At 36.9% G+C, this 15,262-nt stretch overlaps 1 protein-coding gene across 4 annotated transcripts in view; it reads right to left on the minus strand.

Moving 5' to 3' along the window:
- The window catches only part of LOC149080026 (DNA-binding protein P3A2-like), a 51,410-nt gene extending 40,631 nt beyond the window's left edge, over positions 1-10,779 (minus strand). For 2 of the 4 annotated variants that reach the window (XM_089238965.1, XM_089238963.1), the window contains exon 1: positions 10,664-10,779. The gene's annotated coding sequence lies outside the window, so the exon portion shown is untranslated. Of the gene's footprint in view, positions 1-10,072; positions 10,376-10,663 lie in introns of those variants that run through there. The other 2 variants (XM_089238967.1, XM_089238964.1) reach the window with 1 other exon arrangement.
- Positions 10,780-15,262: the final 4,483 nt, after the last annotated feature.

Here is a 15,262-nt window from a genome sequence, read left to right on the forward strand (position 1 = left end):
TAACCCCCTTTACACCTGCTGGAAGGACTTTTAAGTCCCTTGGGGTCACAAAGTGTTTGTATTCATGTGTTTTTATGTTTGTACCTATGTGTATGTTTGTATTTGTATATATGTCTGTGTTTGTGATTTGTTCATTAAAAAAAAAAAATCATGAAGCAAAGAGGAGCTCTTACAGTGCCTTAACTATGCAGGGACAACAAGAGCTCAGAGTATCAGAAAGGCCTCCTAAAGTAAGATAAAAAGAATGACCTCTCTCAGAACCTCAAATATTAACCTGCCTTGGAACTCCAACTCACGGCACAGCACTGAGCTTTAGTAATTTGAAAACCCCACAAGACTCATTGGCAGTTTAAAAAAACCAAAACACCAGAGGGATCAGGAAACATAAAAACGTGGTGGCATTATAAATTGCCGCTAAAAAAAAACCAGCTGCAATTAGCTATAAATTGCAGCTAGTAAAAGCATGGCTTATTGCCAGCTAAGAAGATCTGTGACCAAGATTACTAATAGAAAAACTTCAGTGGCAAAAATATATATACAGTAATACCTCGGTTTTCGTTGACTTCAGTTATTGTCGATTTTTCCGCAAAAAATGTGTCTCAGTTTTCGTCGGTTGTCTCGGATTTTGTCGATTTGCCCACTTGACCCCACTGCTAATTTTTTCCCTCCTATTCAGCGTAAAGTTGTTTCCTGTTGTGTGAGCATCACCTTGAGCGTCTAGCCAAACAATTGCATGGAACCAATGAATGAAAGTTTCCAGAGACAGCAGCCCTTCAAAGAAGACCAAGAACACGATCGAGTTGAAGAAGAAAATCATTGAAAAACACAAGTAGCAGCATTAAGATTGCTACAATTGGCCGCGTGTATGAAATGTCACATCTATGATAAGTTCCATTCTGGTGAAAAAGGAAGCAATAAAGAAGGCCAATGTAGCAAAAGGTGTGCTAACAAAATAGAGATTGCAAGCAATTGAAGGTGCCAAACAGTTATTATTAATTTGGATAAATTTATAATAGTTAGATGGCGATTCTGTTTCAGAGGCCATCATATGTGAAAAGGCCAGACTGTTTTATGCCGATCTCATTACGAAAATACCTCAGACAAGTGCTAGTGTACTTACCGATTTTAAGGCCAGCAGAAGCTGATTCAAAAAATTTGAAAGGCACACTGGCATACACAGTGTTACTAGACACAGTGCAGATGTGAGTTCGGATAAGCCTGGGCTGAAAAGTTTGTGTCCGAATTCAAGTGAACTCAGAGAGTGCCACAGGAAGTGAGCCTAGATAGTGCCTTGATACCTAAGGTCCTTATGGAGGGGGATTCTCTCTTCCAAACAATATCTGCACCTCTCTCTCCCACAGTCTCTATGTCTAAAAGTCTTCAGAAAGATATAAAAACGCAAATTCTATGTTAAATGTTCATTTATTCTTTAAATTAGTCTTATATTCATTTTATATCTATTTCTTGTTGTTTTTAGTATTAAAAACAATATTTATTCTTTATAAAATGTGTTTTTTGGTATTATTTTGGAGTGTCTAGAACGAATCAATTGGATTTACACTGATTCATATGGAAATAATTATCTCGGTTTTTATCGGATTTGGATTTTGCCGATTGCTTTTTAATGGATTATCAACAAAAACCGAGGCATCACTGTATATATATCAGACATGTCACTGACGTGCTATAGAGTAGTGGTTCTCAAATGGCCCCCTTGTGGTACTGGGAGACTTCAAGGGGGCCACGGAAGAAAATGGAGAAAGGGGCCATGACAGGTGGTTTGGAGAGCTGAGAAGAAAACTTAAGGTGTGAGAAATAAAGTTTTTATATTAGTGACTAACACTTACAGTGAGTGATATTGAGACGGTCCTGATAGAACTCGGACTAGCGGGGAGATCAATAAATTCCAGGCTACTGGTCTGGAGGCCAATATTATTTGCGAAATTTCCGTTCAGTATAAATTCACTGAAAAAAATCATTTCAATACGTATAAAGTGTCTTGCTTCTAGATGAGAGTTGAAAACTCTGGGTAAGACAGGGGGGGGGGGGGCACGAGAAAAAAATATGGTTCAAATGGGGCCATGGGCAAAAAAAGGTTAAGAAACACTGCAATAGAGCACCAAATACCCAGAATTTTGGAAAAGAATGCCCAAAAATTTGATTCGCGCGCCCCCCATGGGATGCATTCTTTCCCAGTTCCAACAAGAAAAAGGGCACAGATAAAACTCCTCATCTCAACTTTTTCCTTTTTTCCCTCTTTCTACCGTCTATCAGGATCATGTGAGACCTTGAAAAAAGTTTTATTACTATGAAGTACAAATGAAGCATTTTACTGTACTGTATTATATTGATATAACCCACGGGTTGTTGAATAAGATGACGATTGATGAGATATCTAGTTGCATCCCTGAAAAAATGAGGGCTGTATACAGAGTTTTCCAATTTTTAAGAGTTTTTTTCTCCCTGCAGGTTACATACCGGGAAATTACAGTACTTCAGCGTGGCTATCTACTGGCATTAAAAGATAGCGCTTATATGGTGTAATTTCGCTTCAATCCTACAAAATTGCAAATGTGCATTTTTTGAAAAATTGCAGTGTTGAAACACCTGTTCATTTACAAAAAAATTTCAGAGATCGTTGGGAAGGGGACAGAACATAGGCAGAGATAGACTTGGGAGTCTGGGGGGCACAATGATGATGTGAATTCATATACACACATACATTAGATCAGTATTTCTCAACCGCCGGGCCCTGACACCAGTCAAACCGGGCCGTGAATAGCTCAGATTCATTTTTACTCATTTATACCTCATTAGGCGTGCATATTACAGGGACTTTCTACTCACATAAAAGAAATCAACCGGGCCACGGTCTTCCAAATGTTGAGAACCACTGCATTAGATCAATCGACTCTACCTTTGACGCTGGGGGTAATGCCCTATGCCCCCCATATCTTTGCCCATGGGACAGAATCACCAAAAAAGCTACTTTGAATACCCACAAATTCCTCATTCAGCTGCTATGTGGTTGTTACTGTTTCGCAAAAATCAGGAGGGTGTGTGTGCAGAATCAGCCATTGGAAAAGCACAAGGATTTCACTAACACTGAAAAATAATTTTAAATTAACAGATATTTAGAAGAATGTATTTTTTTCAGTATTTTAATTTCCTAAAAAAATATTAAAAAATATTTTTGATCTTGGGAAGGGGCAGGGCCCCCATGCCCTCCTCGGATTTCACCTATGGCCAAAATACGGGTTTGGAACTCACGATTGCCCAGTAGTAATTGGCTAAATAACTTTTTTCTAAGGTTTTTCAACTTTGAGTTATCCCTTTTATTATCGTAGCAACAGAGCTTTTTTTTTCACACACACCTGCAACACAAATATGTATACATAATTTTTCAAATTCACATATTAGCAATTTGGAGAGTAGATGGCAACACCCTTTGAACACAAAACATACCAAACGTTGGAAACGAGCACATTGTTAAGTTTTACCAACACAAATCTGACTCAGCTCCCATATTCAGGTGTCAAATATTATGGCAGTTAAATGGTGGAAGATAAGAGTTGTGGACCATCACGGAAGGGAAATAAAATCATTCCACCAGGAAATCACTTCATAGGGATTTATGCGAATAGGGAATCAAAAGATAAGTACCAGAATCATTTGGTGTAAGAATTTAATCAGAAGATATTATTGAAAGAGCTAAGGTTTTCTGAAATGGGAAATCAATCAGAAGATAATTTATAGATTGATTTACTAGTAAATATATAAATGTGTGCCTAATTCAATAAAATTTACTCATAATTGGTTCAATTCCAGGCCCGTCATTTCAACTTTTTCGGGGATACTTATACTGAATGTATGTATACAGGGTGTTCTGTTAATGGACAGACAAACTCAAGGGGTTGTTAGTAGGCATTAAAAGGAACAAAAATTGCAATGAAACATGGTGTTGCAAACCACGTTGAGAGGGTGAAAATCGCGAAAAACGCAAATTGATGTTACATACCCAAGGAGGTGGATACCCGTTGCTTGACCTCCACGTTCGCCGAATCTCAATCTGTGTGACTTTTTAAACTATGGGTCACCTTAAATGACATTGTTTATGCGACGCCTGTGGACACACCGGAAGATCTCATAGCATGGATTGTAGTCGCTGCAGCAGCCATCAAAAGCATATCTGGTATCTTCAAGCACGCTCGAGAATCATTTTTACATCATTGTAGACTGTGCTATGATGCAAGATATTCAAGTCAACGACATATTCAGTTCATATTTTTGGTGCTCGAGAAGTAGTGCCCTGATTCAGAGAGCTCTATAAGAAACTATGTAGCAGATAGTGAAGAGGGAAAGAAAAGTCCCACACAGTTTGAGTTTTCCCGTCATATAAGAAATCACGCCCCAGTGATGGTAACTTGTGGGAAAAATTGATCCCCACACGAATTTTCTTGGCATTTTCTTCAGAAATTTTGAGAGTATCAAACAAAATTTTTTCTTTCAAAAACAATACATATACACTGAAGAGCCAAAAAAAATGGTACACCTGCCTAATATCGTATAGGGCCCCCGCGAGCCCGCAGAAGTGCCGCAACACGACGTGGCATGGACTCGACTAATGTCTGAAGTAGTGATGGAGGTAATTGACACCATGAATCCTGCAGGGCTGTCCATAAATCCGTAGGAGTAAGACGGGGTGGGGATCTCTTCTGAACAGCACGTTGCAAGGCATCCCAGCTATGTTCAATAATGTTCATGTCTGGGATTTAGGTGGCCAGCGGAAGTGTCTAAAGTCAGAAGAGTGTTCCTGGAGCCACTTTGTAGCAATTCTGGACGTGTGGGGTGTCGTATTGTCCTGCTGAAATTGTCCAAGTCCGTCGGAATGCACAATGGACATGAATGGGTGCAGGTGATCAGACAGGATGCTTACATACCTGTCACCTGTCAGAGTCGTATCTAGACGTATCAGGGGTCCCATATCACACCAACTGCACACGCCCCATACCATCACAGAGCCTCTACCAGCTTGAACAGTCCCCTGTTGACATGTAGGGTCCATGGATTCATGAGGTTGTCTCCATACCCGTACACGTCCATCAGCTCGAAGCAATTGGAACCAAGACTCGTCAGACCAGGCAACGTGTTTCCAGTCCTCAACAGTCCAATGTCGGTGTTGTCGGGCCCAGGCGAGGCGTAACGCTTTGTGTCATGCAGTCATCAAGGGTACACGAGTGGGCGTTCGGCTCCGAAAGCCTATATCGATGATGTTTCGTTGAATAGTTCGCACACTGACACTTGTTGATGGCCCAGCATTGAAATCTGCAGCAATTTGTGGAAGGGTTGCACGTCTGTCACGTTTAATGATTCTTGTCAGTCGTCGTTGGTCCCGTTCTTGCATGATATTTTTCCGGCCGCAGCGATGTCGTAGATTTAATTTTTTACCGGATTCCCGATATTCACGGTACACTCGCGAAATGGTCGTACATGAAAATCCAAATTTCATCGCTACCTCGGAGATGTCCCATCTCTCGTGCTCCGACTATAACACCACGTTCATACTCACTTGAATCTCGATAACCTGCCATTGTAGCAGCAGTAACCAATCTAACAACTATGCCAGACACTTGTTGTGTTACATAGGCATTGCCGATCGGTTCCATATCTCTTTATTTGCATACGCATGCCTGTACCAGTTTTTTTGGCTCTTCAGTTTATACTTGACTACATATTGTCACTGATGGTGACAGTGCATTTTTCAGAATGGGGGAAGTTTACTCAAAAAGGGAAACTTTTGAAGTTAATTTTGCTCGATGAGGTTATCACTGTCGGCCCGAGTTGCTATTTTTTTATCATATGTGGTTCTCACATGATAAGCATGAATTTTTCTTTGGGCAGACGTATTGAAAAAAAAATTTCAATACAAATAATTCAATTAGAATAAATAAGTTACAAAAATCATTGTGAAAATTGACTACTGATATCTTGGAATGAAATTGTTTTAGCGCTCGCAGAATATCAGTCCCCGAGTCGCCACCTGTAATATTGAGTATTTAAAGCAGCACAGTATAAGCTAGCTGATGAAAACATATGATTATATATTCTTTCAATTTTGCAAAATGGTATTATACTAATAATAAAAATATATTTATGCCTTTATTATCTCGATTGATATTAGGCCTAATCTTTATAAAGGAGGCAAGATATCTAATGATTTTTTTTTGTCTTTGAATTCACATCACTATTCAGATTGCTGCGAGTCTTTTAAGAATACCTGCCATGCATTAATAGTCAAACCTCTCATCTCAAAACTAAAAGGGACTGAAAAAAAAAATTTCAAGATAGAGCTTGAGAAATAGTTTTGTTTAGTAAGAAAGAAAAAACATGCCAAAAATGACGAAAAATTCAACAGATAAAAACTAAAAATACCATAATATGTTCTACTACACACCAATGAAATTATTGGTTAACTGACAAAATCAATGTTCAATCAATTTGATTTACATACCTTATTCAAAATATTCCATAAGCTTAGATTGATGCATATTTTTTGTTCTTTGAGTCTTCACAATCTTATCTATACTAGCAAAGAGCTGCAAATATTTCGGGCCTTATCTTCTCAGTTTGCTCCAGAAAATGGCAAAGTGTTTTTACAGCATGCGTTCAGCATTTTTCACTGTTACCTTTTTCTAATGCCTCTGGAGCATCTTTTGCTTTATTTTCATTACTTGAGTCGGTCATACATTCAGCAATAATTTCGGTATCAGTCAAGGTGCTGCAAGTTTGTAGTGAACTTGTCTATTTTCACAAAATCTAAAAATGGGATTTCTAGCTTCAAGTGATGTTTAATAATACCTTACCCCCAAAGCAGAATAAGTACTGCAATAGCACCGATTGTTCTGCAATTGGGAGAATTTTAATAAAAGTATAGAAAACACTATTATGGGGATTTTTACCACAGAACATTTCCAGTCAGCCGAGGGCTCGTTGCAGAACAATGCAAAACATTCGGCTTTGGGGACCTTAACATTCTGAAATTTCATCTTCACATTGTTCTGAGATATACCTTGAAATTCGAGTGAACCACCAGATCTGATTCTTCATCACTGAGGTGAATGGTTCCAAACCCACAGCTTTCTTGAAGCAATTTTCAACCAATCTGTTGGCTGACTTTTTGCCATGTTGAACAAGCCATCCTCATGGCATCCACCCCCATCAATCATAGTATCCACCTATGGTTGACAAGATCCATCAACAGAATGGGCTATAACATGAATAATCCTTTCTTATCACTTTATTCCATCTATGGAGAAAAGCCAGATTAATGAGAAATAAAAGGAATTTCAGTGTTTTCTTTTTACTGTCATTAGGCCCCAAAGCAGAATATTTAACACTGTTCTGCGACGAGCCCTCAGCTAACAGGAAATGTTCTGCGGTAAAAATCCCCATTTATGTAATATAGTGTTTTTTGCACTTTTTCTTAAAATTCTTCCAAATTGTTCTGCGACGTGCGTCGCAGATTTTGACACATTCTGCTTTGGGGTCATTAGGCTTGGCCTTTGAGATAGTTTTTTTAATTACTTCGAAACAGATGAAAATGCGTTGATTTAACATAGTATTAAATGCAAGGTTATTTTTTTAGATATAAAACAAGGTTTAAATTTTTTTAGATATAGTTCTTGAAAAAAACAGAGGTTTGACTGTATTCGAAACTGTTGGGGGGGGGGGACTGAACTTATATACAGAAGAACCTCATTTATCCGAACATCAATTTTCCGAACTCGGTCAACTGAACACTTTTTCAATTTAACTCATTTTCAGTTTTCTATAGTCAATGATGCTCAACAGTTGGTATTTTCTTGGAACTTGAATCTTCTTTCCTCTTGAATCTCTCAATTCGATAGCTTCCTTCTATTGTATACAATAATCCACTTCCAAACAATTTTACCTGTGAACTATAGAAGTAGGGGTGGGTCCGGGTGCAGTTTATGTAGTTATATACGATTGGTAAGCAAAGACGCGTGAATAAGAGCAGATGTAGCTGCCATTTTTTTTTTCATCAGACGAATTAATCTTAATCCTATGGGTGTGCCTTAATGAGAGGGGGGAGTGTCTTCTTGACAACAAAACAATTCTTATCATGGTTTTGCCTTGGGGGGGGGGGGTGGTTATCATTTGTTGCTAAATTTCAATTTTTTTCCTTTGCGTTATCAAATTAGTTTCAAAAAATTAATTTTCCAAACTTTTCACTTTTCCGAACACCCTTTGGTCCTGATGTGTTCGGTTAATCAAGGTTCTACTGTACTGCACATCAGATCCATTAGCATACATTCCATTGCCTTATTATACTTTTGAAACTGGCTATTTTATTATTACAACAAATGGCAGAGCATTTATTTTTCAGAAATGCATAGGGCCTAAATAAAGCAAAGCTACTTGTATGCTTCAATACCAGAGTTTTTTTTTTAAATTCATCTTAATTTAAATCAATGAATCAATGAACATGTTTTGCATGGTTTTTGAAATTATATCTTCATAACAATTGTAAGGTTAATCACGAAGCTATCCATACTTAAAATAAGACAATCATAAATATTTTTTATGGGGGATTGTATAATATTTTATCATGTATAACATAGTTTTTATAATTACATTTTTAATGGGTTGCTGTATTTTAGAAATATACGACATCCATATTTGTTATGGACATCTTTTTCTCAGCCACCTCGTTGGGCATTTTGCCTGTTGTGGCTTTGTATTTGTATAAGGTGTTTTCCATATTCAGAAAATGTCAACAGTAATTTTTTCTGTTTGTTTTTTTATAAAATTTTTATGTTTTTTTGACATTTCTAAAATTGTATCACTAGTATATAAAAAACAGTGTTCGATTTCAGATTAACACATATGGAGAGGTTAAAAGATAAAACACGAACACCTCTCTTAAGCCCATGTGAAATATTGCGGTAGCACTGGGAGTGCTGCTGCTCACTTGACAATATTTTTCCCTCGTAGGGAAAGAAATGGGGAACAGGAATTGCCCCTTCTTTGTTGAGGATACTTGAGAAGTGTAAACTCCTTTTCCATAAACCTTTGCATGGCGAATTGAACCGGTTAACCCACATGACCTCTGACAACTTCTATAAAACAGGGTTAAAGTGCTGGTCCACGTTAAAAAAGTTTTTGTGAAAATCCTTGAAGCCTGTTTGAAACCATTTTTTTTCATTTCCCATGCAAACAGCAAAATAAATTTCATTTAACCCTCTATGATCCTGTGTATATTTAAATATAAATGGTAAATATATGGCCAAAAATCCCCATTTACCGATTTGTTTCCTGAATTTTTATTTAGTATTTTAGATAGTAAACTTGTAGTGTCATTTCAGTAATAAATACAGCTATATATAAGTACAATATTTTTTTTATCTAGAAAAAGTTGACTACTCGTCGATGTCATTTTTCTTAGAGCTGCTGAAATTTTATATGTGTGTGTTCAGAGATTTTGAAAATCTCATCAAATAGAGGTAATTGGAAATAAAATTGGAGGTAAAAGCTATTTAATTTTGCCAAGCAAGACTATCTGTTTATAGATTACATTAAACTCAATGGATGAATTGAACTCTATATTTTAACCTTAATTAACCACTTTAGCTAATTAAAAAATCCATTAATTAAACTGCTGTGCTGATGTATTGTGTTTCAATTAAAAATATGCTAACAGCACCAATTTATACCTGTTTTTGTAAAAAAAAAAATCAGTACCTTTTATGGGGGTTGATATTATTTATATAGAGTAAGCATATGCAATCCGAGTTGAAAAGTAAGTTGGACAATACCAGTTCTTGATGGATAAAACATGCCAGCTTGCATAAATTATTGAAATTTTTTTAAAAATCTCCATACATTCTACGGTAGATTTATTTTCACATAATACTATAGTCACACAAGTGATTTCATAGTAAAATAAAAAAAATTCTTATTTCAATGAGAGAAAAAAAACCATATACATTGAAATTTGATAACTTCATATATATTCTTTCATAAAATAAATTTCTTATTAATTCTCACATACACATGTTTCACAGAATGACATTCTGGAAATATATAGAGCCTAGAAGATGAATGATAACGAATGATTTTATAAATTTTATCTCTCAGCTGTAAAGGATACAATGTCATCCTAACGCCATGATAGTTTACCGGACGGTCCTTCATTATGGCCTAGGCATACACCGCGTACGCCGGTACCAATTATTAGCGAATGCACGAAAACAAACACAAATTTCGGTTTTATTTACATAACAAGAACGACACAATCATCAAGCTCGACAATAAAATCGGCGGGCAAGCACGAAAATGCCTAAGGCCCATGCGTACACCGAAACCTACGAAGAACTGAGCAGGCCCAGTAAATGGTCTTAATGCGACTGCGCTCGCTCCTCTCGATGCACGATTCGAATGTTCACCAACTGTGTATCCTAATTCGCACACCAATAAATACTATCTCATTAATTCTTCCAAAATTACCAACTCAACGGCCACCACAACTATCATGTCTGTTCTGGAAATGATAAATTACTCTATCATTCCTAATGTCAAGGCGAACAAAATATTGTTACTAAATTCAAGAACTATATTCGGAAGAAAAACTAAAAAAACTCACGAGAAATGGAAATGATCACCATGATAAGTATAATAATTCCTTATTATCTGTGATATCTCAATCCATCGTCACAATAAAAATTAAATTTTAACTTCTGTTCCTGTAAGAAAAATTAACATCCCATATCTCTAGGCATGTTGCCACTTTTGGATACCATTTTCGAAAATAGTCGATGGAAATGTAAAGAAGCTTAGAGTGGTTATTGGTGACGTCATACTAAACGAAAGTTGATAATCGCAATGAATGTGAACAATTTCACCATTATAGGAATTCAAGTGTGTTAGAATGGGCTTTTATGTTAAGTTATTTTTTATTTTTTTAGGTCTGCGAGCGTTTGAAGTTATGGAGACTATACACTGAAGCACGCAACCAACGTCTTTATACTAATCAGACACTCATGGAGTCATGGAAGTGAAACTAAAAAAAACCAAGATATGATACTCGACGCGTATACCGTCGCATCAAATCGACTCTATCCACCATATCCCCATAATTTTTTTAAGGAATATATTAATATATAAAGTAATATAGATGTGTTAAGAATTTGAATTATTGGTTTCCAGCTAATCTGGCGCCATCTATTATGCTTGAAGACAGATATTTTCGAATTTGTCAATACAGTAAAAGTCCGTTATAACGTGTGTAAAACGGCCAAACCCTTCTAGATACTACTACAGTCGACGCCGCTTGTTAGAATCACGGATATAGTTATCATTCGGTTATTCTTTTCAGAAACAACAAGTCCCGATATAGCGGCGTATCTAGGAGTCTTTGGTACGGCTTTGAGAATCCCGATATAATGAGTGATTTGCCAGCGATCGTCAAACAGCTAATCTTAAATACACAAAAAATATTCGGCTATAGTTGGTTCAAAATTAGGACACTTTCGCATTAACGTTAAAAATTAAAAAAAAAAAGTTAGTTTTTCCTTCTCTCTTCAAGAATTAAATAACACGATGAGTTTTATCATATATATAGCACCTGCTCCTCGTTAAAATTACTCTGAGGCACTTCTAACAAAGAATGAACAGAGAAAAAAGTAATTTTTTTAACCCTTCTCTTTCTGTTTTTGGATTGCCGTACAAAACACGTGATGCGTGACGTCTTAGCACATGGGCCTACCCGGGCACGGCCAAAGCCTCCTAGTAGTATCTAGGATGCTTTGTGTGTATGGCACGGCCGACACCCCAAGGAGGTTATAATCCCTTGATCTTTCCTCCATGGCCAACACCCCCTATAGATAAGAAAGCCTCCACACTGGAGTCGTGACGTCACGGAGTGGAGGCTGATCGTGGGGACGACCGTTTCTCTTCCTTCATAATATCTTGCCTTTTAACCATACCAAATCAGTCGATATTTTTGTGCGTGTGTTGATAATATGAATGAAAAAAATTCTTCTCTGTCATGTTACCATGTCTTTCAATTTTTTTGCATTGATAGCATATTGATTATAGAAGCAAGCCTTTGATGATCGATCTTATTTTTCAGTAAATTAAAATACGAGAGGCCTGTCTGTCTTTTGACATCCATGAGGCATGGGGTGTTGGCACGGCCCGGAGGCCTCTAGAGAAACGGGGGCCTCACAAAAATACGATCTGGCTAAAATTTTTGAGAATTTGGGAGGTAGGGCCTCAGAAAAATCACTTGGCCCGGGGGCTCATGATGCTTTTGAGACAGGCCTGTGCGTGATCATGGGTGGAGATGCTTCACCCCCAGCGTCAGTGAAGGGACGCTGGGGGATCTAACGTATATATGCATATACACATGGCCTCCATAAGGGTGGGACTGACAGGGCTCCAGTCTTGGGACCCGGAACAATTACCATCATTTTTTGTTTTTTCACATGCTATAAATTTAGTATAGAAGTTCCCGTGAGAAGTCTGGTTTGGAGGCCTGTCAAAGATTCCAGCCTAGGGGCCTTTCTCCAGGATGTGGAGACCATGTCAGTCAAATTTTGATAAGTCGAATGTGCAGCAGCCGGTAAAAAATTTCGAGTTATCGTTATAGTTCGACTATCGGAAATTCAGATTTCAGAGCAGGAAAAAGAAAGATTTATTAAAATAACAGCACTATTTACGAATATCGTATCAGTAACACATATCAATCTACTGGAGATGAAGAAATTCGAAACGATAAGTTATTTTTTAATTTTATCATATTTAGTTATTGAACGAGAATATTTAGAAATAATACAGACGAACATACTGCATTATGGATACGGAAGCATACATGATACTCGTATAAATGAAACGAATTATAAATAAAAGTGTATACAAAAATTTTTTCTGTCAAAAAATGCCGTGATTTTTACCAGTCTCTCTTTTTTGTCCTTTCCTTGAAAGTCATTCACTTTTTGCAAGCAGACAAATGAATCTGCTAACTTCTATTGCTAAATGCCAACTTCTATTGCTAAATGCCAACTTCTATTGCTAAATGCCAACTTCTATTGCTAAATGCCAACTTCTATTGCTAAATGCCAACTTCTATTGCTAAATGCCAACTTCTATTGCTAAATGCCAACTTCTATTGCTAAATGCCAACTTCTATTGCTAAATGCCAACTTCTATTGCTAAATGCCAACTTCTATTGCTAAATGCCAACTTCTATTGCTAAATGCCAACTTCTATTGCTAAATGCTAATGCTAACGTCTATTGTTAAATGCTAACTTCTATTGCTAAATGCTAATGCTAACTTCTATTGCTAAATGCTAATGCTAACTTCTATTGCTAAATGCTAATGATAACTTCTATTGCTAAATGCTAATGCTAACGTCTCTTGTTAAATGCTAATGCTAACTTCTATTGTTAAATGCTAACTTATTAGGGGTTTTTATCTCCCCTACTCCTCCTTTTCTCATTTTTCAGAGTGTTTAAAACAAGAAACTCAAAACTTTTAAGAAATATGCAAAATAACTGTAAATTTTTTTGTGGGAGCCCCATTTGGCTCGGGCCAAGGGGCATTGTCCCGGTTGCCCCAACCTAGTTACGGGCCTGGTAAATTGGTGTAAAATAAAAAGATTTGCAGTATCTCTCATCTTCCTGTAGATTCTCATTTACCAAATTTTGAAGCTGTTCATTTCAGCCTTCAGGCAGTTTTCGTTTATTTAAAGCGTTATACTTGGTGTTTTAAAAATGTATCTTCAAATTTTGGGCCATTTCTGGAACAAATTAAACGATTTTCCATCAAAACATACAGGAAATCACTTTTCAGCTAACGAACGTGATCCCGGAACGAATGATCTTCGCCAACCGAGGTATCACCGTATTCCGAATATATACACAGTAGTTAAATATGCTCCACCACGGCGCAACTAGAAACGAAAATTTACTCTGTCACCCGGGCCAGTGTCCATTTTGGTACCCCCCTCCCCGTAATTTTGAACGAAAAAACAATAAACTCAGCACTAGAAGCGGATTTAACAGCGGGCCCCACAAAACCCAAACTTCACACTTTTCCCTAATTTAAGGGGAATCCAAAATTTTCTTCTGCGTCCGGGTCTTCAACCAACACCCCCTATAGATAAGAAATATCTTATCTATAGGGGTGTTGGCTTAGGGAGATGTGTGTCCTGTTTCGTCCTTTCCTGATTCATCCTTAGGTCCAAATAGTCCCGTTCCATCCGATCTCTTCTCCCCCCCCCCCCCCACTTCCCTGGATTACTGTCAATCATGATATAATATCCAGTGGTTTCACACTGAAAAGAAAGGCGAGCGATTGACGTACCAGCAAAATGTCTGAAACATTTTCACGGACCACTAATCTACAACATGAGTGTAGTGACCACATGCACAGGATATTTAAATTCAGGAGAGAAATAAATATTATTCGGGAATGTACCGTAGTTTTAGTGGTATTCCTGTGTTTTTTGTCGTTCTCACTTTTTTTATACACTTTTCCCCGTTTTTTTTTCAACGAAGGATATTTGAATCGGAAATCTTTACTGAAATTATGAACGAAGATAATTTTCATCACTTGTAAATTATACTATGATAATTACGTATAAATATTCAACTAAACATATTTGTTATATTACAAGTTTTTTTCCCGTGAACTACATTGCGTTTTCCAATATAAATTCTTCATTACCCTCTAATTCATAATTTATGAGCAATAACTGGCGATTTTGTCATCTTATGACCACGTTTTTTGGTGAAAATTACCGATATTCCGTATTCTACAAAATATTTAAGCTTCCAGTTTTCCGTATTTTTCTGAATGAAATATGTTTTGGGATATTTTTTAAAGATTCGGGTGTATATTTTATTATACACCCAAATCTTGAAACACGGAATGTACACGGGACCATAGAGTGTCAATTGTGTTATGCGATGCATATCGAACTACGTTTGCAACACATTTTTAATCATTTTTTACTACAAAGAAAAAAAGAAATAGAAGCAAGCTTTATTAAAAAAATAAAATAAAAAACAGTGCCTGTACTTGGATACGAAAGAACTCAACCATGACATATTTTTTCCATCCTACAAATTTTATCTGAATAAGTTTAAGAAGCCAGTAATTTTTGAATAATCGAATTTTCAAAAATTGGTTTTAATCTAATGGTGACGTCAATGTTCTTTTCACTATGATAGAAGTCG

The sequence above is a fragment of the Pholcus phalangioides genome, unplaced genomic scaffold (genome assembly GCF_987345545.1).
Source record: "Pholcus phalangioides strain wild (caught in Gottingen) unplaced genomic scaffold, Ppha-v1.0 ptg000011l_1, whole genome shotgun sequence".
Classification (NCBI taxonomy): Eukaryota; Metazoa; Arthropoda; class Arachnida; order Araneae; family Pholcidae; genus Pholcus; species Pholcus phalangioides.